Genomic DNA, 24,397 nt, shown 5'->3' on the forward strand with positions numbered 1-24,397 from the left:
CCCACGCCGGCTAGATATTCTCCCATTTCAACTTCTCCTTCCCAAGTCTCTTCTCCCTCTTCGTCCACTACTTCTTCCCCGCCCCCAACCCTCTTCTCTCCCCGCCGACCCCCCCCCCCCACTCCCAATCCCTCAGCCGTCCCAGCCAATAATTAAGTCCCCAAGCTTGGGCGGGGCTCCCCAGCAGGTGGGCCAACAGCAGCCAGGACCCCCCAGTCCAGCTGGAAGGCTGGCACGTTTCGGTGCCCGCTAAGCTCTCTCCGGGAAGGAGGCGGCCGCGGCCCTTCCCGGGCTCACGTGATTGTGTCAGTGCCAGTGGCCGTGCCCGCGGTCGCGGCTCCGGCCCCTCGGCCGCGACGGCTCCACCGGGAGGTAGGGGTGCGGCGCACCCGGGGAAGGGGAGGGACGGGGGGCGGAGTCTGAAGGGGCGGGGGGGGAGGGAGGGGCTCCGGGCGACCGCTTTGGATACCGCCTACAAAGCCAGTGCAGCTGCCCGCGTAGCCGGCCCCGGGGGCAGCCGGGGCGGTCCTACCTGGGAGCGCATCCCGCATCCTTCATCCCGCATCCGGCACCCCGCGGGCGCTCAGGTGCAAGCCCTGACTGTAGCCAGGTGAGCGCGCCACGGGCCCAGAAGGCACGGGGAGGGGAGCTCGGGCTCGCACCCCCGCGGTCGGGGGAGGATCGGGTTCGAGGTTACGCGAACCTTCCGCCCCAGGTGCCCTTGGCGGGGTGGCCCCAGGCGGAGCGAGCGAGGCACCGGGAAGCTCTGGGAGCTGCCTGAATCCCAAGGGACCGGAGGAGAGTCGGGCTGAGGGACGAGGGCGCTCCTCACCCTTCCTAAGCCCCTGGGGACACAAAACTCTCGGGAAACGTGCACCGCGGGGCTCCGCGGGGAACTCTGCCTTCCACACCCGGGACAGAGGCGGGGTGGGGTGGGGTGGGGGGTAGGACCGGGCTTGGCGCTGACCTTCCCGGTAAGTGGATGCGCGCCTCTGAATAGGGAGGCACCCGCTCGGCTCACAGCCGGGAAGAGGCTAAAGTAACGGACAGTCTGCCATCCCTCAGGAATACAGCGGAGCGGATGTTCCAGGCTCTAGGATTGCCAGCCTTATTAGTCCACGCGTATTATTTTGTCACGGAGAGAGCATTGCAGCAAAGGGTCTCCGAGGGTCCCATCCACCTCCCAGTCCTAGGCTACAATGTTTCTGCCGGCTCTGCTCTAGCACCCAGTCCCCCCTCCCCCGCACACCACCCCCACAAGAAAGCTGACTCTGGTCTCCTTCATTTGTTAGTTTTGAAAACACCAGGTTGTAAAAGGTTTAAGCTCAGGAAAGACTTTGTTCTCTACTTTGAGGACTTGGCGTGAGAATGAGGACTAAGGTTTCAGGGCTTTAAAAAAAAAAAAAAGTTTGCAAACTCACTAGTTCTAAATTGAAGCCGTCCTTGTCTCTGAACACGTTCCTCTCCAAGTTTGTGACTGCATATTTAAACTTGAAAGCCTCACGGCAAATAGGACTTAGCTGTCTGTGACATGAAACAGTGGACCAGTGACCTTGGAGACCGAATTGCCAGGTCCCCTGAAGGTATATCTCGGCTTCCAGCACAGAGAAAGGTGTGATGATCTCTTTCTTATTAAAAATTTCTCTAGTATAAACACACAATATATATGCGTGTATGCAGCAAGAAAGATTGGACTCACCTGTAGAAAATCGGGATTCCTCTGGGTATGATTTGAGAGCTAGGACTGTTTTGGCCTTTGAAACCTTTGTGCTGCAGGTTGTAAGTGACTTTTCTCCTGTTTACTGAATCGTTCTCCTGGCTGGTAACTTCCTTTAGGTCTGATCTGCTTTGTTTTTTGACTTTCGATTGCTTTATATGCCTAACTTTACTCAGTTCTGGTTATTATGTCAATGTCTTTGAATCATAGTGAAATGGCTTGTGTTTACATCTGTGGGGTCTCATCTTTCCCCTTTTCCCCAGTGGAGTGTAACCTCTGTGATGATTTGGGCTGTTAATGTCTTTGTCTCTGTGTCCCAAGCACTGTACCACCAGCAGTAGTAGTAGAAATAGTATTGTGCTGGTGGTGATAATAGTAGAAGTAGTAATAATACTTACATAGCACTTACTACCAGGCACTGGGCTGAGCTTTCTACAAATATTATCCTATTTAAATTTCACAACAACCCCAGAAGGTAGGTGGTATTGAAGAGAAACAATTGAAGAAACCAAGACAAACATATTAAAGGACTTAGTAAGGGTCACAGTGACTATCTTCTATCTAATGGACCCTTGATAAACATTTGTAGCATTAAATTGAAACTAATGTAAACTTTAAGTTCACTGGAAAAGAATTTTACAATTAGTGACGCAAAAAAAAAATGCTTCGTCATGGAATAGAAAAACTCTTTAAAATTGCTGAAATTTGGGACAGATATCATGATTTAGAATCTCATCTCATATAATGCTGTGTGAGCCTGGGCTAGTCACTTCAGTTTCTTTCTACTTTCTACTTCTTTTCTACTTTTCTACTTTCTACATTCTGTAAAATGTCAGGAAATGGAGTTGCTACATCATTGGAGAGTGAGAATCCAATGGTATTTTTAGATGAAGAAATAAAAACCATTTCTAGTCATATAAGAAATGCTCTAGATCATTATTGATCAGAAAAATGCATACTAAGACAACTCTTATATTAGCTAACATGACAGGAAAAGATAATGATAAATGTTGCTGGGAGTGTGGGAAAATTAGGACGCTAAAAATTGTTGGTGGAGTTATAAAATGATCCAACCGTTCTGGAGAGCAACTTGATGCCAGATGGCTATCAAACTGTGTATACCCTTTGATCCAGAAGTTTCTCTACTGGGTCTATATCCCAAAGAGATAATAAAAAATGGAAAATGATCTACATGTGCAAAAATGTTTGTGGCAGCCCTTTTCGTTGTGGTAAGAAACTGGAAACTGAGTGGATGCCCATCAGTGGGAGAATGGCTGAATAAGTTTTGGTATATGGATGTTATGGAATATTACTGTTCTGTAAGAAACGATCAGCAGGATGATTTCAAAGAGGTCTGGAGAGATTTATATGATCTGATGCTGACTGAAATGAGCAGAACCAGTAGCAACAAGGTAATACAATGATCAGTTCTGATGGAGATGGCTCTTTTCAACAGTGAGGTGATTCAGGCCAGTTCCAATGGTCTTGTGATGAAGAGAGCCTTCTGCATCCAGAGAGAGGCCTGTGGGGACTGAGTGTGGATCACAATATAATTTTTTCAACTTTTTTGTTGTGGTTTTCTTGCTCTTTTAATTTCTCATTTTTTTTTCCTTTTTGATCTGATTTTTCTTGTGTCATGATAAATGTGGAAATAGATATAGAAGAATTGCACATGTTTAACATATATTGGATCACTTGCTATCTATGGAAAAGGGTGGGGGGAATGGAGGAGAAAAAATTGGAACACAAGGTTTTGTAAGGGTGAATGTTGAAAGTAATCTTTGCATGTATTTTGAAAAAAAACTTATTTTTTTAAAGGGAATAATAAAAAAAAAATCCAACGACGTAAAGGAAATGTAAGACGTGTCTGTGAAGTTATGATCAGGAATGGCATGGAGAGGTAGCTGGATTTTAGCCCACCTTTGATGAAAGTAGGGAGAAAATCACACTATCTAGCCAGGAGTGGGGAGGGGAAAACCGAGTAAGATACAGGTCCACTGAGGGGAGGCAAATTCTCTTCTTCCCAAAGGGGATTTTGGCCTAAATTCATATCTATCTGTTACCTCTTAAATGTCTCTGCTTTAGGGTACTTGAGGTTCAGAATAAAAACTTTTCCCAATTGCAATCTAGGGAGAAGGTAGCTTTTACTTAATGCCCACTTCCCACCAAATACTGGTGTTAAAAAGGACCTGTATGAATTGCCATAAATCTCTTTATCAAAGAAAGTAGCAAACAGAAATTGGAGAAGTTTTGCAGAACAGAGAATACATTGCATTGAAATGTAAATGAACCGTTCTACTGGGATCCAGATAAAATCTCTGCTCAAATCTAGAGAGGAAACAATTTGACTCTAGAATCCATTCTCGGCTGTCCCTAGACTTGCTAGGAAGTTAAAGAGTATTCCCCCCATCTCATCCGGCTGCTCTGGAGGCTTCTGTTAGCCATTCAAAAATCTATATTCACCTCCCTCAAGCTACTTTTCTCTCCAAATGGATCCAACAAACTTCCTTGTACAAGGTATTCAGTGTCAAGGTTCTCTCTGACACTCAGGAATCACTTCCCTCAATGTTGCTCAATCTAGGTCATAAGTCTGATCCTCAGAATAAACTGATGAATAATAAAATGAGCAGAACCAGGAGAATAATTTTTACAATAATAACAGCACTCTGAAAACAAGCAATTTTGAAAACTACAAAACTATGATCAAAACAATGACCATTCATAACTTCAGAGGACCAATGATAAAAATGCTATCCATTACAGATTGAGGATGCAGACTAAGACATAGATGTATGTATCAGCTTAGATGATACTATTCAGTAAACATTAAGCATATGTGCCAGGCACTGTGCTAAGCATTGGTGATGTCAAAAAAGGCAAAAGATAAGTTTCTGCCCTCAAACAGCTTATTTTCTAATGATACGATGAACAAACATGGACTAGTTCGTGTATAGGGATATATAGGAAATAACAGAGGAAACACTGGAATCAAGAGGGATCAGTAAAGGCTTCCTGTAGAAGACAGAATTTTAATTGGGATTTAAGGGAAGAGTAGAGTAGGTAGAGATGAGGAGTGAGGGCATCCCAAGCTAGAAAACAGCCAGAGAAAATGCTCAGAATCAAGAGGTGGAGTGCCCTGGTTAGGGACCATTATCACTAGATTAGAGAGTGTATGTTGGGAAATAAGGTTTAGAAGACTGGAAAAGTGGGAAAGGGCTAAGTTATGAAGGGCTTTGAAGGTCAAAAAAGTATTTGACAGAAGGTGATTAGGAGCCACTGGAGTTGACTGAGTCAGTGTGAGGGTCCATGACATGCTCAGACCGTAGCTTCAGGAAAAGCACTTTTATAGCTGAATGAAGCATGAATTGGAGAGGAAAGACTCAAGGTAGGCAGACCCAAGAGAAGCCATTTCAATAATCCAGGTGGGAAGTAATGAGGGCCTTCACCAGAGTGTAAACTGTGTCAGAGAGGAGAAGGGGTGTATCAGGGAGATGATGCAAACACGATAGGCATTGACAACAGAATGGAGACACTGGGATGAGAAATAGTGAGAAGTAGATTATGATATTGTGGTACTGGGAGGATAGTGTTGCCCTCTACACTGTATAATGGGGAAGTCACGGGATTCTGAATTTTACTTGTTTCACTTTGTTATAAGAAACCTCTCACAAGTAGGAATGAGCTGTGAGTATGTGTAAAGTCCAAATAAAACACATCCATAAAAGTGAAAGTGATTCCCCACCCCCAAAATCCCAGCAAATCCATCTCCACCTTGGCCGGGAACAGGATTACATAAAAGGGATCAACAGTATGTTAGCTATTGCTATTTTAGAATAGCCATGTTCCAAATGATTATGCACATAATAGGTGATCACCTTATTGGCTCTCTGCAGCCATAAAAGGGCAAAGGAAAAAGGCCTTGGGAATTTCTACAATTAGGAAAAGTTTGTCCATTTTTGTCAAGTTTGTAAAACAACAACCAGATCTTTGAATTGGATCCAGCAGAAGATGAGCCTTCCCCCTGTGTCACAGAAGGGGCTGGGCTGAGAGATATTGGCTTTTTTCCAAGAGCAGCATTCTCCAATCCCTGATGCTCTGAGTCTGTGCAGGAGACAGCTCCTGAAACTGGGAAAAGGAACCCAGAGTTCATTATGCACCATTGCTCCCAAACAGAGCCAATATATTTTTAAGACTTTCGTTATTGTTATTGATCAAGAAATTTTAAAAGTGAGTTTTTGATTTTGTAAAAAATAAATGATTTTGAAATCTTCTTGTGTGTTTACACCTGAATATACCGGTAGTTTGCTAAATTAAAACAAGGCGCAGCCTTCTAGTCCAACTCCAAAATATTTTCTTTATAAAATTCCCAATAAATGACATCATTCAAACTTTGCTTTAACACCTCCAAGAGCCAGTTTGATTTGAGTCTGAATGCCACCTCTGACACTTAGTAGTTGTAGGATTCTGGGAAAATCACATTATTGTTCTGAACTCAGTTTCCTCATCTGGAAAAAGATGATAGAGGTACCTTTTACATGGACTTGTTGCAAGACTCCCTGAGATCGCAACATGTATTTTGCAGGCATGTGTTTGTGTGCGTGTGTATATACAGGGGAGTGAGCACATTTCCATTATTTTTATATTTTCTCTTTTTAAAATATTGATCCCTAAGTACATCCCGCACAAATTTTTGAACGGCCAGTCTTCCATGTTTTACCTTCAGTGACAGATTTTCTCTTGCAGCAAGCTGAGCTCTGAATAGAGTGCAAACAGGGTTTCTGTGATCTTTGGAAAGCTTAGTACTAAATCAGATGGAAAGGTCCCATTGTTCTTAAGGTACAGCAGCAAAACAGATGGTTAATGAATCTCCTTTCATGTAATTTCCACCAATAAAATCGTATATTTTTATGACTTTGAACCATCAGACAGGGTCAAGGACTTTGGTGGAAAGACCTTCCCTTCCTGGGTCTTTAGGAGCTAGAGTTGGAGCCCCTATAGGATCATATTTAAGCTTCATCTCCACAGGGTTGTTTCCCATGAGTATGGCTAAGGACAGGGGCTTAGCTACTCCCAGACACTTGGGTTCAGGGTCCTGGGCTATTGCCATCAAGATGTATGGGAAGATGGTGGTTAAGGTGGTGGTGATTGGACCTGTCTGGCACAGACTGCCTTCTATCTCTTCCTCCAAGAGCCTTTTTGCTTCAGCTAGGCTGTTTTATGTACCCTGGATGTGGCAGTTAGTTGACAGTTGGTGAGGATAGCTGGCCTCCTCTACACCAAAGTTGGTTCATTAGTTGATGGCAGTGTAGGCTGGGCTGATGGCAGGTCCAGTGGTCTGGGGGCAGGAGGGAGAGCCCCATCACTCCCAAACTAACTGGGCTTATTTTTCAGATGGTTTCTTAGGTTCATTCAAACTCTAAATCAAAGGTCCTGTGCAAAACCATTTGAAATGAAAAAACAAAAAACTGCTGGAGATAATTATCCAAATTGAATTGACTATAGAGACATTCATTTTGTAAATCTTATTAAGTACCTGCTTTGTGCACAATGCTGGTTACTTATATATAGATATCTAGAACTCAAATGCAGTTCTCATAAAAGCTTTTCATATAAAGATTGGAAAGAATAGCCAAATAGCACAATATGAGAGAAAATAAGCAGAAAAAGAGGAGGAGGAGGAGGAAGAAAAAAAGGAAGAGGAGGAGGAGAGGGAAGAGAAGGAGGAGAAGAAAGAAAAAGAAGCAGGAAGAGGAAGAAGAAAGAGGAGAAGGAGAAGCAAGAGAAGGAGGAGGAGAAGAAGAAATTTCTTAGGGATTTGAGTTTTACAAAGAACTTTATATATCCAAACTCTTTTTAGCTTCATGGCAATTCTGGGAGATAGAAGCTATTATTCACAATTATAGATGAGGAAATTGAAGCACAGAATGTTGAGTGATTTGTCTTCAATTACACAAAAAGTATCTGAAGCAAGATTTTTTTTATTATAATAATAACTTTTTATTGACAGAAACCATGCCAGGGTAATTTTTTACAGCATTATCCCTTGCACTCACTTCTGTTCCAACTTTTCCCCTCTCTCCCTCCATCCCCTCCCCTAGATGGCAAGCAGTCCTATATATGTTGAATATGTCGCAATATATCCTAGATACAATATATGTGTGCAGAACCAAACAGTTCTCTTTTTGCACAGGGAGAATTGGATTCAGAAGGTAGAAATAACCCAGGAAGAAAAACAAAAATGCAAACAGTTTACATTCATTTCCCAGTGTTCTTTCTTTAGGTGTAGCTGCTTCTGTCCATCATCAACTGAAACTGAGTTAGGTCTCTTTGTCAAAGAAATCCAGTTCCATCAAAATACATCTTCATACAGTATCATTGTTGAAGTATATAATGATCTCCTGGTTCTGCTCATTTCACTCAGCATCAGTTCATGTAAGTCTCTCCAAGCCTCTCTATATTCGTCCTGCTGGTCATTTCTTACAGAACAATAATATTCCAATAACATTCATATATCACAATTTACCCAAACATTCTCCAATTAATAGGGATTCATTCATTTTCCAGTTTCTAGTCACTACAAAGAGTGCTGCCACAAACATTTTGGCACATACAGGTCCCTTTTCCTTCTTTAGTATCTCTTTGGGGTATAAGCCCAGTAGTAGCACTGCTCTATCAAAGGGTATGCACAGTTTGATAACTTTTTGGGCATAATTCCAGATGACTCTCCAGAATGGTTGGATTCATTCACAACTCCACCAACATGTATCAGTGTCCCAGTTTTCCCGCTCCAACATTCATCATTATTTTTTCCTGTCATCTTAGCCAATCTGACAGGTGTGTAGTGGTATCTCAGAGTTGTCTTAATTTGCATTTCTCTGATCAATAGTGATTTGTGAAGCAAGATTTAAACTCAGGTTTTCTGGACTCCCAAGTGTAATGTTCTAGATCCTATAATATCTAGGATCTAGATTCTAGGTTAAGAAAAACTGTTTTTAGAAAGTTAAGGAGCAGAAAAGAGTTTGATATGAAGATTTCATGAAAGAGGTGATGCCCAAGTTTGACCTTGAAAGAAAAAAGGTGCTTGGATACATGATGACTGTCGGTTGGATGGGGGAGAGAGAGGCTAGAGTTCATTCCAGGCATCAAGAATGGTTTCAAATCAAAGATGAAAGCAAGTGAGTATGAGAAGTAGAGAAACAGAAAGGATTCTTATTTGTGTGGGATGAAGGGTAGATGAAAGAGAGTTAAAATTTACAAGACTGAATGGAGCCAGACTACAGATTGGATACATTAAACTTGACCACTTAAAACTTTAGATTAGCACTCCATCACCTACCACCCAAAATATTTATTTCGTTTCACCTTTAGAAACAAATTTGTTTTGCAAGCATAACCTAAAAATGCTTAATCCAGCTCCAGTAATATGGGAGACTCTAACTTTTCTTCCTCCGTTTCCACACCTATAAAATTAGGCTATGAATAATTATAGTGACTACTTTTTAAGGTGGCTGTGAGGCTTAAATAAGATCAAATATTAGAAACAATGTGATAATAGATAATGTTCTGGACATTAAATCAGGTTCCAATCTCATCTCTGATACTTACCATCTAGTAAGCTTGGGCAAGTCACATACTGAGCCTCCTCATCTGTATTATCAGATAATATGTATCTGAATTATGTATCTGTATTATTCTTCAAATGTAACAATTGTAGAAATCCTTACAATATCCAGGAAAGCAATCTATCACTTTTTCTGATATTTAGGACTTCTCTCTCATTTCTTAAATTACAAGATCCAAATGTAATTTTGGCTCTATCATTGTGCCTTTAAAGAATGAGTGAATAAATGAATGCAAAAGCATTTATTAAGCACTTACTATGTGCAAAGCACTGAGCTGAGTGCTGAAGACTGTCCCTGCTCTTAAGAAACTCTCATTCTAATTGGAGGTGACAATATATGGAGAAGATTTCAGGAGCAAATCTTATAGAGAGCTCCTGTGGTCTTTTGCAGAAGCAATACTTATAGAAATACTGAATGTTGTTTTTTAATGTAATTTCAGTTGATTCAACCATGTGCTTTCTGGTGTTCAATGATGCCAAATTACTTTCTCTTTGTCTTTGGTGGCATTCTTTTCTGTGTTTTCAGGAAGTTCAGGTCACCTCTTCCCAGGGATTACTTCCCTTACTGTAGTTGCTGTATTCCCAGGAGGGAAGGGGAATACTATTATTCTAGGCGTGTTCAAGCTCAAACCTGAGCTGTGTCCACTATTGAGAGGTTGTGATCAGTGAGAGGTGATGATGGTTTGACTTAGCTAGCACACACTGTCTCCCCTTTCTCCCTTAGAATGTCTTCCTGTTTGACCCAGGCTGGCTTACCTTCTCTGGGGGTGACATTTGGTTAGCACTTAGAGGGTATGGCTGGCCCCTTTTTCATAGGGATTGCTTCTCTGGTTGATGGCATTGGAGCAGGATTATAAGTAGAATCAGTTGAGTGGAGCTGCTACTCCTAGGGCTCTTGGACTTTTGAGTCCTAATCCATCTCCATTGTGGGCAAGTCGCTTAACCTCTCCCTGGCTCAGTTTACTCTCTTGTCAGCAAGGGATTGGACAAGATGATCGCTAAAGTCTTTTATACCTCTAGGTCTATGATCATATGATATATGATCCTTTGTACAAAATAGCACTATGGATTAGAAGAAATAGAGTACCATTGTTAAAAATGATTTGAGTAGGGATGGAGGGGGGAAATTGCTCACCCTTTCCAGAGTCAGTAACTCTCATGGATCTGTGGATAGTTAGATACAGTGGGAAGAGCCTTAATAGACTAAATGATTTTAGTCAAAAAAGATTATAAAATGAGTATCTGTGACTATAATGACCCTACAGAAAATTCCTGACTCTGTGCAAACACACAAATCCATCAAAACAATCTTTGTTAAGTTGAAAGTGTAGTTCTTAGGAGTCACCCCCAGGCTAGAAGGATTCCTTTGAAAGATGTTGAATTTAGGTACCTCTCCTAGCTGCAGAGGGGCCCTACCTTGTTCTAAAGCCATGTAGTCATCCCAGTCTCAAAGTAACCAAGATAAGAAATATGGAAGGAGAGAAGTTACCCTTGCCAGATTAGGAGTCAGACAATGAAGGGACAGAGTCCAGCAGCTGCCTGTCCCTACATCCTTTTCACTAATTCCGGTTCTGTAATGTTCTTTAGGATCATAGCTCATAGAGTTATAAGGGATTTTAGAGATCCTCTAATTTAACACTCCCCATTTTACAGAGAAGGAAACTGAGACCCAGGGAGTATTAAGTCATTTGCCCAAACTCACTCAGGTAGCCAAATGGCAGGATGAAGATTCAAACTCGGATGCCATGATTCAAAGTTGAGCACACCTTCCATGACACCATGTTCCCCTCCTAATTACATTCTTCCTTGTTAGTCTTTGCAACCAGTTCCTAAAGCCCATTCTCTACTCCCTTCTCCCATAATTCCCCAAAAGGATTGAAGGCAAGACCCCAACTTCTAGTCAATAGGTATTAACTGAGCAGCTGACATTCATACAGTGTTTTAAGTTGTACAAAACACTTCTTATGTCAGCTAACCCTTACCACAGTCCTGTTAGGTAAGCAGTTGTTGTGAATATTATTATTTTACTTTTATAGATACGGAAACTGAGGCTCAGAGCCATCCAGCAGCTTCTTCATTATCATTCAGCTAATAGGTATCTAAGGAGGAATTTGAATCTAGATCTCCCCATCCAGGTCTTAGTATTCTCTCAACTATATCAGCTGATAAGAGAGCTATTGGAATAGCTTTGAGTATTTGAAGATGGAAAGGGTCCTTTCCTAAAAAGAGAGGCGATTTTGAATCAGAGGATCAACCCTATTAACCATAGAAACCTACTTTCTCAGTCTGTTCAGGATTCCCTGCTACTCCTTTGCCCTGCAATATTCTGGCATTAGTTTAATTCATGCAATAGAGTTATTCTAAATTGCTATGTAGATTCTCAAGCAGGAAGCTTCCTAATGCAAGATTACATTCATAAGTTTGTAGTTTTAGAACTGGGAAGGAAGGATTTTCCAGATCTGCTTTATCTATTTTTGGTAGTCTTTTCTCTTATCTTTATTATTGTACATCCATCTTTTTGTAGCTTTTTATTTTTAAAATATTATATGCAAAGATTGCTTTCAGCACTGGCCCTTTCAAAACCTTGTGTTCCAAATTTTTCTCCCTCCTTTCCCCTATCCTCTCCCCTAGATAACGAGCAATGCAATATATGTTAGAAATATATAATCCTTTTATACATATTTCCACATTTATCATGCTGTACAAGAAAAAAAAGATTAAAAAGAAAAAAGAAAAAGGAAATAAAAAGCAAGCAAACAACAATAAAAAAGGTGAAAATACTATGTTGTGATCCACATTAAGTCACTACAATCCTCTCTCTAGGTATAGAAGGCTCTCTGTATCATAAGACCACTGGAAGCAGCCCGAATCACCTAGCTGTTGAAAAGAACCACGGCCAAAGAATTGATCACTGTATAATCTTGCTGTTGCCGTGTACAATGTTCTCTTGGTTCTACTCACTTCACTTAACATCAGTTTTTTTTAAGTCTCTCCAGGCTTCTCTGAAATCATCCTGCTGATCATTTCTTATAGAACAATAATATTCCATAACTTTCATATACCCTAACTTATTCAACCATTCCCTAATTTATGAGCATCCACTCAGTTTCCAGGTCCTTGCCACTACAAAAAAGACTGCCACAAACATTTTTGCACATGTGGGACTCTTTTCCTCCTGTAAGATCTCTTTGGGATGCAGGATGAGTAGAGATACTGCTGAATTAAAGGGTATGCACAGTTTGACAGCCCTTTGGGCATAGTTCCAAATTGCTCTGCAGAATGATTGACTGTTGCAGTCCTGTAGATATGAGGGGATAGGGACCTAAACCAGGATAGGGTTGGATCAGTTTACAACTCCACAAGCAATATATTAATGTCCTAATTTTCCCACATTCCCTCATTATCTTTTCTTGTCATCTTAGCCAATCTAAGAAATGTGTAGTGGTACCAGATCTGCTTTATTTTTGATTTGGTTGCTTTTTTGCAACTCACTGCTTTTCACTTTTTTAAATAGGGGGTGGGAAGGGAGGGTGGAGCTTGGAGAGGAGGAGATACAGACCTGTGATTTCTTGGTCCTAGGTGAGGACATACCTGCTAATGCAGGTCAGCATCTTCCCTCCAATTTAGTCTTAGAAAGTTGCCAGGAACTCTAAGAGATTAAGTGACTTGCCCAGTCATGGAGCCAGTATTTGAAAGAAGTGAGATTTGAATCCAGGTCTTCTTGACTCCAAGACAACTTCACATCCACTGTCATGCTGCCTCTTGTCTTATACATGTTGAACTTTCAGTAGATATTTGTTGGATTGAATTCATGGATCCTAGATGGATCAAGAATGAGTAAGAACCTCAGCAACTTTATAGTCCAATTTCCTCCTTTTACAAATGAGGAAACTAAGACGTAGACAGAGGAGCAAATTCCCAATGTCATATATTTTGTCCTTCTCTTTAAGTATTCTTTTAACAGCTCTTTGTCCAATACCTGCCCTGTGCAAAGTGCAGTGATTGCTCTGGGTTTTATTCACCTCAATGGCAAAACATTTAGGGGGCAGGTACCTCTATGTTTTTTGAGGGTCAGAGAACATTTTCATTTAAAAAAGCAAGAACTCCACTTAATACAAACATGGAAGAAGACACCGACTACCTTATCTTGTTAGGATTTGAATTATTGTAATTATTGTCATTCATTTGGTATCCTACTTATAAAGCTGCCCTATCCCCTCCATCTCCACAGGGTAAAACTGCATGAAGAAATTTGGCTTAAATGCAAACTGTCACTCTGATGACACGAAACATTTTTTTTCTTTTTTTTAAAGAGGCATCAAAACCCACAGAATAGAAGACTATAAATGTAGAGATTCGCTGCTTGCATTTTACAGCATATCTGAACAGCCACAAATCAAAATTTGGTATTTTCAGAACACTACAGTTTACAATCTGGACCTGAACTGGCTGGGTCAAAATTGTCCCATATTACTGCAGTTGTATCTTTAAAGGTATTAAATACCTAGGAAGAAATGACTCAATATTATAAATTTATGGGACCATAGTGTGCATTGCCTCGGGACAACTTTAGGGCCCCATTTTCCTGTCATCTGTGAAATAAATCATATTTTTAGTGCCCAGTGGCAAATGGCTTTCTTGAGAGAAGGTTGTTTGGTCCAGTGCTTAGAAAGCAGAAATAAGGAGGGTTGAGTTTCATATCCCTCTTCTATTCTCTGGAGCTTTGGCTGAACTCTTTGTCTCAGAATTATGACATTGGAGCTGGAAGGGATTGAAGAAATCATTTGGCAGGTGAGGAACTGAGGCCCAGAGAGAGAAAATGTCTTTTCCAAGGGGTAAATATCGGAGGGAGCATTTGAACTCAGGATCTCTGCTCCAGAAGGCATGTCTTTTTCATTGTCAATGATAGCCCTTTAAAGGAAGAGTAGCTCTTCTTTTCTGAGTATCCAGTAAGATCCTTGCCAAAATACTCAGAGCTTGGGGTTACAGTTACTTCTTACAATTTTTGTGGGCAATGGAGCTAGAGCTGGCTCAAGGGAGATTCTGAGGCCTCGAAGGAAGCAGAGACCAAGGTATGGAAAGTCAGATGCAATGAGACGTCCCAATTCTTCTGAATCCATCTGGCCAAGTTGAGAATAACTTGTCAGCAGTTTGGTTGGAGGGATAATCCAAAGACCACCTGCCATGTCACCGAGAAGCTGCAATGTGTCTCTAGTGGGTGTGACTGCATTGATGAAATGAATTATTCTTGAAATATTGACAAAAGAAGGAAGGGAGGGAGGGAGGAAGAAAGGACATCTTGAGATATTGACCTTGAAGTGGGAATTTTCCCAGAATAGATGAAAGGACTCCAGGAATTATCTAAATTTAGAGGTAGCTGCATGATGCAGTGGCTAGAGAAGTGAAAATCAAAATAGGAAAAACCGAGTTAAAATCCTTCCTTAAACACAAAGTAACTGTGATCCTGAGCAAGTCAGTTAACCTCCATCAGAATCATTACATGGACTCCTTTAGGACAGGAATGGAGCGTTGCCTTTTAAAATGTATTCTTAGCACAGTGTCTGGTTCACAGCAAACACCTAAGAAATGCCCACTGACTGAGGGTTAGCTGACCCATTTATAAAATGAAAATAAAATGATCCCTTTATTCACAGATCTTTATGAAAGCTGAATGAGACTGTGTCCAATTGTGTTTCCCAAAGCTTAATTTGCTATACAGTCTATCCTCAAAGATTTAATGGCTTGAATTTTAATACTCTACAACCTAAGACTTGGGACATCCTGAATAAATGCTAGCCCTTTTTGGAACCTGTATTTTGACCCCCATCCATCAGGGATGAGCCCACTCTCTACCATTACATAGTTCTTGGTACTTTTGTAGCAAACTGTCACAGGAGTTCACTATAGGCAGGGGATGCAGCTTGGTGTAGTAGAGTCAGAAAGAAGTGTGTTTAAGTCTAATCTTAGGCACATCCTGGCTATGTGATCCTGCATCAGTCATTTCCCATTTAAGCACTGTAGGCAACTCTCCCATGCTTTTAAGTTGCAGATGTGCCCACATATCAACATGTGTGAGAATTTCCCTCCTCTGGTTGTTTCTGGTATCTATGAAATCGCAGGTAGATGCTACCAGGGACCTTCTTATTGTCAGATCACTCATTCACGATGTCATTGATGCTGGCAAAAGAAGGACAAAGAACAATTGGCAAATGATTCCTAGATGTTATTTTTCCAAAGAAATGATGATAAAGAAGAGGCTATTGCCATTAATTTTGAAGACCACTGGGCCATCTTCTAATCTCTTCTTTTAGAATAAGAACTACTAAGGGCAGGAACTTTCCTTTGCATCTTCAGAAATTAACAAACTGTTGGGCATAAGTCATCGTTTAGTGACTTTTTTCTGGAATGTCCAACTCTTTGTGACCCTATTTAGAATTTTCTTGACAGAAATACTGGAGTAGTTTGCTATTTCCTTCTCTGGATCATTTTAAAAGTAAACTAGGGCAAACAGGGTTAGGTGACTTGCCCAGACCACATAGCTCATAAGTGTCTGAAGCTGGATTTGAACTGTCTTGTAACTCTCTCCACTGTTCACTTGATAAATAACAAGTGTTTAAGAAATGCCTTTTATGCACTCCTTCCAACCAGATTTCAGAACTAATTAGTCCTTAATAATAATCACTAAAACCTAGATAAAGCTGGCAAAAGATTTTATGCACTGGATCTCACTGGGCCCTCACAACAGCCCCATGAAGTAATTCCTACAGGTGTTCTTAGCTTCATTTTATAGATAAGGAAATATAGGTACAGAGAGATTTAAATGATTAGCCCAGAGTCACGCACCTAGCAAGTATCAGAGGCAGGATTTGAATCCAGGTCAAGTCTAACACTCTATCATACCATTGTGGCCTCTCCCACAACGTTTTATTTTCCCCATTAACTAATATAAGTTATTCCATTCAAGTATGGCTAGGCTACCTCTGGTAGGTGGCCATAGGGACTTCTCTGCCTTTCTCTTTAAAAGTGCCAAACGCAATAACCATTTTCCAAGCACATTTTGTGGGTTTGTGGTATTCTCCACTGGGCTATAAATGGATGCCATTGACAGCTCCATTAGTCATTCTTAAGCCAAAGACATGCTTTCCTTTGCCTTGAAATCAGAATCAGATGGCGGGCGTTCCACATTTCCGTGTAGAATGGTTTTATTTTCATAATTGCAAAATTACATTCACAACCTAATACCCTATGATGCTTTCCAGTTTCAAGATTTCTGTTGGTTGTTTTTAGGGGGCCCTATGTCTGGAATGTAACTAAAGGAAAACAACGTATGTGGCATTGGAGACGTCTGTCTATTTATTGAGATTCTAATATGTGTGCTTGAAATATCTCACCATATGGAGACAGACGTTTCTCTTTCATTTGATGATGTGCATATCTTCCATGGACTCTTTTTTGAATTCTTTCTAAATACATTTCTTATCTTCTCATCATAAGTATGGCTAGCCTTGAATGTCCATAGTATCGACAAAATTGGCTTTTCCCACAAATTGCTACCTTCAACTCAGCTTTTGGTTTACAAAGCATTTTCACTGTAATAAACAACATAAGGTAGATAATGTAAATACACAAATACAGACTCACATGTATCGATCTTTGTTGGGGATAGCTTTCATACTACAGGTTTAATGTTGGGATGATATAAAGCATTCAAGAATAAGAAGTTTAATACCGCAAGGATATAGTTGTATGTCAAGGTCGTCCACCATCCTCGTATCCATCTGGTCAAGACAAAATATGATTAAGGAGATCATGAATTTTCAGAAATACACCAAGCCTGAGAAGCTTAGATTTCATATGGCTGGGATTTTGTTGTCTACTCTCTGAGATGACCATGAAGTGGTGTCAAGGAAACCAGAGCTAATCTGGGCTCACGGGCAAAAATCTATTCTTGTCTTCTAGTGAAAGCCTCCTAATGTTATAGGTAGCTGTTATGTCCAGACTAGATCTCTGGGGGATCTCTGAACCAGCCTGAGTCCTTGGTCTTAGAGGAAGAGTGATGAGGTGGGACTCACATGGATGGTCAAGTATGGAGTCCATTTATTCCAAATTCTCTCAGCCTTATATACCCTAATAGCCTTATATAACTATAACAACACTACGCATGCCCTTACCTATATACTGTGCCTGCAGGACCACATGAACACCTTGCTATTGTGTATAGATGACTCTTTGCCACTTGGTATCACTCTGCTTCAACTACAACACAGGTTGTCACTGCTTCCTGACTTCTCAGGAAGACCAAGAGCCTTTAGGAGAGATGGGAAGCTGAACCAGCCAATTTTAGCAGGTTCCCTCTGGGCTGAAGGGTCTTATACCTCACCCAGAGTTCCCCCACTATCTGTGGCCCTCTATAGGTAGGAGGAAAGAAGCCATGTCAGGAAAATATTGATGTTAGCACAGTCTACACCTGTGATTTTTCTTCAATGTAGGGAACTATTCCTGCCTCCTATGAAAATCAGTAACTGTATAAGGAATTGTCCCACACAGGTCAGCATCCTTTCTTCAACTTAAAGGAGTTATATGACTTAATCATGATCACATAAACTTTATGTAAGAGGCAGAACTTCTAGGGCTTCCTAATTCCAAAACCAGCCCTCTGTCCAATATTGCATCTTTATTATCCCCAGTTTATAGATGTCAAAACTGAGGTTCATATTGTGTAAACTATTTGCCTTCTGTCACAAGGCTACCAAATAACAGAATCAGGATATGAATCCAGTGCCTCTGACTCCAAATCCATTAATTATTCATTTTCACCCTGATAGAATCTCATGGTTGAAGTTAAAGTTGGAGAGGAGATTAGGCTGTGGCATATCAACCCATGCAACTCATCCCTACCAAAAATTCTATCTCAGTAGGTGCAGGCTATGGGGAGAGGAAAGAGAGACTGTTCAGTGCTTACCTGTTGTAATTGAGAAAAACCAGACCCCCATTACTAAGTAGGTCAAAGCTCTGAGGCTAGAAAGAGAATCAGAGGCCATCTACTTCAATTTCTTCATGCTACAGATAAGGAATGATGAGTCGTGACCTGACTTGCTCAAAGTCACACCAGTATCATGTGGAAAGTCAGGATTTGAACCCTGTCCCTTTGCTGATACAATATCCAATCATCTTTTGGTTATTAAATACCTATTACATTCCAGGCACTGATCTACGAATTAGAGCTATGGAAATAGAGCAAATCCTGTCCTCAAAAAGTCTGTATTTTATTAGGAAAAACAGCATGGACACATGGAAGCATATAAAATATATATTTTTAAAAAGTCAGAGGGAGAGCCTGGAAGCTGATCGGCATTGTGAAAAATTTAAGGAAAAGGATTTAAATTCTAGGCTGAGGAGTATGCATTTCCCCCCAGAAGCAGTAAGGAACCATTGTAGGATTTTGAGCAAATATCCTATTGAGGATACAAAGTATTGCAGGTTCTGGAGTAGTTCGAAATGAAGGTCCAGGGAGGAAAAAAAAAGTACCGCCAACTTCTGTGACTCCAAAATGCCCTCTTGGTTTTATGTTAGTTGGAGATAAGAGGAGGGGACCCTATTTTCTCTTCCATTCCTAATTTTTAGCTGTCTCTTTAAATTAGAGCCATTTGCTTATGATCAAACATTGATTATTGAATATTTCTAAAAATAGTCAGAAAGTAGAAATAGATCTAGTGTCAAGTGTTGGTTTATTGAACCAGAGGCAAGGATTGGGGCTTTTGAGGAGATTGGAAGTTCGTAGTTTGTTGGTATGTTTTTCCTAATGGACATGGGCAAGGCTATGATATCTCTCTGGTGCAGTGGTTCGTATTTTTTCATATCTTAGATAGTTCTGACAATCTGCAGAAGCTAGGGTTCTGACTTCATGGACTTCTTTCCAGAATCATATGTTTAAATAATTGAAGAAAATGTTCAATTTCATCTAGAAGTTAGTGAAAAATGAAGGTTCTTTTTTCTAAGTTCAGACTCTCTAGAATCAGTCCCTTCTAGGAACCTTTAGGTTCAACTGGAGGAGTTGATGGGAGCCAACGTGTAGAGGATCTTAAATGACAGAGTAAGAAATTTGTATTCTATTAGAACCTCTAGTTCTAATAAGCATATTTGGCAAGGAGGAGAAGGTCCTGTTACCTTCCTCCAGCTCTGTTCAGGCCCATCATCCCATGTCAAGGCTCAGGGGAAAGTAGATTGGCCTGGTCTTGGCCGAAAAGTTCCCAGCCAGAACTCAGCACAATAACTGGCATGTTTGGCAGGTACTCAATGTTTGCTACATCATAAGACCCAGGAGTTGGGCAGGGTGGCTGCTGTGATATTGTGATATTTTGACTGGATTCTTTTGACTAACTACATCAGTAATTGACCCAAAAAAAGGTTGCACATCAGAGTCAGCAGTAGAATTCAAGAGATAGGAAGAGAAACAGTATCTATCATCACTTTGGGATTTTATGAAACCAGAATCCAAACAGTATTGACCTTGAATCAATCACTATCATTTTTCTGTAGGAACTCTTTTCCACCTGATTGTTCCACCTTATCCTTTGGATGTAGACAGATCCAAGATGGCACCAGCATTTCTGCAATCATGGCCAGGATCTCTAGACTGGGAAGTAGCTGAGTTTCAGCCATGGCAGGCGGATGTTTGTCAGCTGTAGCCAGTGGGGAAAAAAAGGAGCTCAATGGCTCTTGGAAAGCCAGCTGGACACTTGGGCCAGGAGAGGGAGCCAAAGAGCAGAAAAACATGGAAAGAGAGAAATGGGGTTTTAGAGAGAGGAGTGTCTGTTTTATCTCCCTCACTGCAGCCTATAAGACAGAGCAATGAAATTCACTTATTCATGAGTTAAAAATTGATTTCATTGGATTATGAAGATAAATGGAGACAAAAGTTCAATCTTTATTCTTTGAAATGAAGAGAGAGGTAGATGGATAGATGATATAGATGATAGATAAGTAGATAGATAATAGAAAGATAAATGTTATATGATAAATGGATGATAGAAATATATGGATAGATTATTGATGGATGGATGATAGTGCTTACTGTGTGTCAACCACCGTGCTAAGCATTAGGATACAAATACAAGGGAGCAAAATAGCCCCTGCTATCAAAGACAATCTGTAAAGTGGCTAAGATGGCTTTTGTTTGCTTCTGTCCTTGACATTCTCTGATTATTTTCTAAATTTTAACTTTCCATTTACTAAAGAACAATTCTTCCAATGCCTATATAACTCTACCTGAATCTGAGTTAAAATTTTCTCTACATAAAAAGTGACTTCAGAAGTAAAAATGCTAAGGGTCAAGAGCTAGAAGGAGTTCAAAGACTATCTAGTCTGACCCCATTATTTTATAGATATAGATTGAAATCTGGTTATATGACTTGCCCAAAGTCATACTGATTGTAAATACTAAAAAGAAATTTAAACCCAATGCTTCAAACTCTAAATTCAAAACTTTTCTCTATCTTGTGCTCCCATTTCTCTAGTGATAAAGATCACTTTAATGGTATTTTCACACTTATTTCAACAGATTTTATTAAACGATCATTATTACCATTTGATCTTAGTAGGTTCAGAGTAATAGAGAAAAAGAAATATATATGTATGTTTATATATATATATGTAAAATACATATTAATGTATTAAATTTAAAATTATTTGTATAAAATTGTATTTTTTGTATTATATTTGTATGTAAATTGTATTATATTTGTATAAAATTTAAAATGTATTAATTAAAATTAAAAATTAAAGTAAAATGTATATTATAAAATATACATGTAAATATAAATACACATATTATAAGGAAAATGTACGTGTAAGTATAAATACATGTTATAAAGAAAATATAGACATAAAAATAAGTACATATGAAGAAAAAAAATAAAGTCCTACCTTTGGGAAGCTTATATTCTATTGGGAAAATATAGCTTGTACATAAGATGGGTGTAATACAGGGTTTGGAATGAAGGGTATGAAAGAGGGCAGTTCAAAAGCTCTTGGGATATTTGAGAAGGGAAGGTCCTAATAAGAGGAAAAAAGCATTTGAGCTGAAGCTTCATGAGGAAATTCAGTCAGGCAGACATGGGGAGGAAGGACATTCTAAGCATGACACACAGCCTGTACAAAGACACAGAGAAAGGAGATGGAATATTGGGTCTATGGAACAGCTTATGGAGTCTGTAAGACAAAGTAATAAGGAAAAAAAACTGGAGGAGTTGATGGGAGCCAACGTGTAGAGGATCTTAAATGACAGGGTAAGAAATTTGTATTCTATTCTTGAAGCATTAAAGAGCTACAGTGACCCCTTACCCTAGAAAGATTATTTTGGCAGTGCTGTGATGAGTGGATTGGAAAAAGGAAACAAGTGGCATCTAGAAGACCAATTAAGAGGCTATTGCATTAGTTTGATAGGAGGGGATAACATCTGAAATAGGGTAGGGAGACATTTGAATGGAAAGAAAGGGACCGAAGCAAAAGGTGTCACCGAGATAGAATTAACATGATTTGGCAATTGCTTGACTACAAGAACTGATTAAAGGTTTTAACTAAAATAACTCAGTTTAATAAATTGAGTGATTGAGGAGTTGGTGGATGGGATTGGGGAGAAGTCATTTTGCTGCAAGTGCTTTGTCCTGTACTTTCTTTCAATTTCAGAATGAGAGACCTAAACATTTTTCCCCCAGAGAGGGATTCGGCAGCTATAGCAACCCCCATCCAATGGTCCTATATCTCCAGAGGGTGCTTTGGGGAGCAAAGCACCAGTATATAGTTGGGAAAGATAAGAAGGGAAGTCATGAGTCACAGCTGGACTTTGGTATAGGTCTGAGTAATCGCTAGCCAGTCTTCTGTCTTTCTTCCCCCACGAGTAGGAAGACTGAATTTAATCCTAGTATACTGGCTGAGGTGGGGGCAGAAGGGGAAAAGGGAAAAACGACCTTCTGTAAGCTGGTGATGATCCATTCTCTTTCAAAACATTTATAAAAAGAAAATGTTTTTCTTGACTTCTCAAAATGTGGATAGGGAAGAAATAATCAGCCTCTATAGAGTAGGTTCATTTATCATATCATTGTCAAAACATTGTCAGCTTCTGTAATTAGATTGGTCAATTCATTCCAATAAGCATGTGGTAGTGAACCAATCAGGACTACTGAGTGCCTACTATGTGCAGAACACTGTTTCTGCAAAAAAAAAATATATAGTTTTTGTTCCCTGGGACTTTATATTCTATTGTTTGGGGGAGGGGATATTAGGAGACAAAATTCATTCAGAGATACATAAATGCAGAGCATTTACAATGCATTAGAACTCTATTTGTGATGATAAAATATTCCATGTTTGTATGTCTTTCCTTAGTGTGATTATAATCAACAAACACCTGGTAGACTCCTCATTCTAACAAGCAAGCTTGGACAAGTTATTAAAATGGAAATGAAGGTCCTTTTCCCTTTTGGCTGGGTAAGTAGAGATTGAGCTCAATATTAGAGTTTACTTTCTTCTCCTTTTTCCTCTGCCTTTTATAGAAATGTTCAATTTTGATCATGTTTTGCCTAGAAAACCATCAAAGTAGAATTATTAATAGGCAAGCCCTTGTACAGTTAGGTGTTTGTAACAGCATTATTTTTCATTTTCCTTCATGGGAGCATTAAATTTTTTTTTCATCCAGGAGAACAAGAGGACATTTGCTCTAAAGAATGTTTTATGACCTGTCATCCAGGCCTGGCTTGGAGACTTTCAGTGATGGGAAACCCATTCTGTTAGCTCATTCAACTTTGGGGTAACTTGAATTATTTGGAAGATTTCTTACCCCCAAGACTTTCCTTCCAGCCATTTATCCCCAAATTCTTCCCTTTTGGAAGCCAAACAGAGCTAGTGTGTAAAAAGTTGATTTCATCAACTTGGATCAGCCCTTTATAAAACTTCTCATTTCCATGTGACATTCCTGAAAACAATTATTATGTGCCTCTATATTTTCTCCAGGCATTCCCATTTCCTTCAAGGAACCCTCACATGGTATCATATCTAAGGCTCTTCACCATGCTAATTGCTCTCCTCTCACTAATCATGTCCTTCTTAAAATGACACTGATCTCATCAAACAAAATCTGATAATATTTTTGGATCAATTATTCATCTTAACAATAATCCATCTGCTGACCAAGAGGATGATGGAAACCCAACCTTTGTCAGTGACTGCCTTTAACAATGTTAAATCTGGGTTCAAATACCAGATCCTCTGCTTGCTAACTGTGTGACTTTAAGTCTGCGAAAGGATGAGGGTTTGATTAGACCAGCAGTTCTCAAACTTTTTAATCCCAAAACCCCTTTACATTCTAAGGACCCCAGAGATCTTTTGCTTGGGTTTGCATGGGTTATATTTATCCATATTTACAGCATTAGAAATTAGGATCTTAGTATTATTATGAAAATGGTTTTGACCTCACGGATATCCTAAAAGGTCTGGAGGGTCCCAAACCATATTTTGAAAATCACTGGATTAAGTATTTACGGTTCCTTCAAGTTCTGAAGTTTTATGAATCTACTGGATGCTTACAATGTACATTAGGCAGTCATCCCATCCTCAATTTTTTGTTGCAAATGGTAATAAGGTATCCTTTTCATCTTCCAACTTGGATTCATTATGTTCTCTTCACTTAAACACATAGCAAAGTAATTAAACTAGAGTATCTCTCTTAGTGATTTGGTGGGATTTAGTTATGTCTCGATTATAGAACGTTTAAAAGAGAAAATGTAGTTCTGTTACTTATAGTTACACAGTAACTTAAATCACTAACTAGATTGGTAAGAAGCATTCTTCAGGGGGCCTACTATAATACAACATATTGCATATGAAATTACTTCATAATTATGATATCTATTGTTATTAAATTATAATATTGTCATATATTATTATATTGTTATAATAATATTTATGAGATTATTCTTAAGGTAAGTAGTTGGTCCAAAAACATTATCACGTTTTGTGTGATAAGATCAGTTTCATTTTAAGAACACGATTCGCTGGAAAGC

General features: G+C 39.8%; 1 long non-coding RNA gene across 1 annotated transcript in view; it reads left to right on the top strand.

Annotated features, from left to right (window-relative positions):
- Positions 1–475: 475 nt before the first annotated feature.
- Positions 476–24,397, top strand: part of LOC116421994 — a 36,315-nt gene continuing 12,393 nt past the window's right edge. The window contains exons 1-2 of the long non-coding RNA XR_004232602.1: positions 476–610; positions 22,725–22,826. This is a non-coding gene — a long non-coding RNA (uncharacterized LOC116421994). The remainder of the gene's footprint in view (positions 611–22,724; positions 22,827–24,397) is intronic.

This window comes from Sarcophilus harrisii, chromosome 2, assembly GCF_902635505.1.
Source record: "Sarcophilus harrisii chromosome 2, mSarHar1.11, whole genome shotgun sequence".
Taxonomy (NCBI): domain Eukaryota; kingdom Metazoa; phylum Chordata; class Mammalia; order Dasyuromorphia; family Dasyuridae; genus Sarcophilus; species Sarcophilus harrisii.